The 2,424-nt window shown below is 41.0% G+C and overlaps 1 non-coding gene across 1 annotated transcript; it reads right to left on the minus strand.

The window, feature by feature from the left end:
• Positions 1-1,346: 1,346 nt before the first annotated feature.
• LOC141635287 (small nucleolar RNA R71) lies at positions 1,347-1,453 on the minus strand. Its single transcript, XR_012539986.1, has one exon. It is a non-coding gene; the product is annotated as a small nucleolar RNA R71 (small nucleolar RNA).
• Positions 1,454-2,424: the final 971 nt, after the last annotated feature.

A 2,424-nucleotide genomic window follows, 5' to 3' on the forward strand; every position in this document is an offset into this window, starting at 1 on the left:
ATGAAAATTGGACATTTCATTAACATGTTTGGCTTACCTTGGTGCATTGTGCTATTAGATAGTTTTAGAAGTGCTTATCGATGAGTTTTAATGAAAGTTAGAACATCTCTTTGATGCATTCGATCCGTGTTGGTGCTCATGCTATTGGGTAGTCTTTATGCTTTATTTGTAGCTAGTTCATCTCGATCAAGTGACAACTTATTGAGGAGCTTAAGGTGACTAAGAAATTAGTCTTAAACCCTTGACCACCATTATTACCCTTCTCTTTTTAGACCTTGTTTCTCCCCCTAATTGCCCTTTGTGAACCCAAAGACCTTAGCCTTCTCTTATTAATTAAAAAACAATTTCATTTAGTTTAAATTTTATACCTTATTGCATCTTAGTTTAAAGTTTAATCAACCTCTTACTTTTGTTTGACTAAAATAGGACTTGAAACGGACTAAGTATACACCCCCGCCATCTTTGTGTTCGACACCCGAATAAATACTACTTTTAATTGGGTTCTTTATAAATTGTTTTTGATAAGGGAAGCGACGACAAAACCCTTACATCAAAATGGCGCCGTTGCCGGGGATGGCGTTAGGTTATGCTTAGGTAGTTAGAGTCTTAGGCTTAGTCCTTACTTGTTGTTTGCTTGTTTGTCTAGTTTGTGTGCTTCTTGTAGAGTGTGTGTGATTTTTGCCTTACCCTAGTGTGTAAAAGCACCGCCTAGGAGGAACCACGAAGCTTTGCTCTTTGACTCCAACGCCGAAAGGCTTTTTAGAGCCTTAAGGAATAGGACCATTGCAAGGGTTATAACCTCTTCTCAAGCAACCATAAACCAAGCAAATCCACCCATCCAACCTCTCATTGAAAACACAACTCAACAACAACCAAACATTACAATTGAGCCTTAAATAGAAAATCCATTTCACAACTTCCAACTTCCAAATAACGCACCTCAAACACCACCTTCTCATATACCAAATCCACCACCACCACCAATGGCTTTACGCGATCATAACCGTCCAAACCATAATGATGCTTGTAACCCCATCAATTTTGGCACCTTGGCTCCAAACAATTTTGAGATGCACCCGGCTCAAGTTGGCCTAATTGAAAAAGACTTGTTTGGACGACACATTGAAAAAGATGCTCATGCTCACCTAAGGAGGTTCAAGAGGAAAGTCTCTATGATGAAATAGAATGGGGTATCCGAGGATACACTAAGGATGATGTTATTCCCATTTTCTCTAACGGGCAAGGCGGATCGTTGGTTGAATGTGCACCCTCCAGACACATTTACTACATGGGATGCCTTAGCCAAGGCGTTCCTAGAGAAGTATTATCCATCATCAAAGACCGCCATGCTCCGAAATGAGATCCACACTTTCCAACAAGAGGATGGAGAATCCTTGGGTGAGGCATGGGACCGGTATCAAGACCTCATTGCTAGTTGCCCTGACCATGGGATTCCGGATTGGTATGTCACCCAAACCTTCTTCCAAACTTTGTTGCCAAGAACAAAAGAAATGGTGAATGCCTCTGCGGGAGGGGGATTCGATCATTTGGGTGATGAAGAAGGAACTACTCTAATCAAGAAAATGGTGGACTCCGAAGCAAATTATGGCACAAGAGTGAATGTCTTGAGAAGAAGAAAGCACCCTCCCGAATTCTTAGTGAATGTGGAGACTAATGCTAAGCTTGATATGCTCACCAAAAAGCTTGAATAGTTGAGTAAGAAGAAGCAAGTGAACCAAGTGAATCAAACTACCACTTCTCATGGACCATCCATGGAGGAAGTGATGCAAAGATCAACATGTGAGTCATGTGGAGGGATGGGTCACACTTATGAAGTATGTGCAAATAACCATTACAACAACTTTGATGGGAACAATGTGCAAGAGGTGAATGCTTTCCAAGCATTTAACAATTTTTCCAACTGTCCACCTAGACTCTCATTCAACAACAACCAAGGATCCAACCAAAACTTTGCAAACCAATCTCAAGCATACCAAGATTATAGGGGTAACCAAGGGAACCAAGGTAATCAAAACTTTTACCAAGGAAACCAAGGAAACCAAGCTAACCAAGGGTTTGGCCAAGGATTCAATCAATGGAACAACAACAATGGGTTCAATCAAGGATACAATAATAATCAAAGGTACAACCAAGGGCAAAATCAAGGGTTCAATCAAGGGTACCAAGGGAACAACCAAAATTCCAACTTTAAAGATCAAGGATATGGCTTTTCTCTTCCGATTTCCAACTAACCCTTCAACCAAGAGCCACCACCCCAAGCAAGAAATACCATGGGAGATGATAAATATGACAACTTGGTGAAGTTGATAGGGGATTTGGCAAGTAATACCCAACAACAAATCAAGAGTCTTGAAGCTAAGGTGGCTTCCCAAGCTCTCATGAGTTCTCAAAAACCACCGGGTG

The sequence above is a fragment of the Silene latifolia genome, chromosome Y, assembly GCF_048544455.1.
Source record: "Silene latifolia isolate original U9 population chromosome Y, ASM4854445v1, whole genome shotgun sequence".
Taxonomy (NCBI): Eukaryota; Viridiplantae; Streptophyta; class Magnoliopsida; order Caryophyllales; family Caryophyllaceae; genus Silene; species Silene latifolia.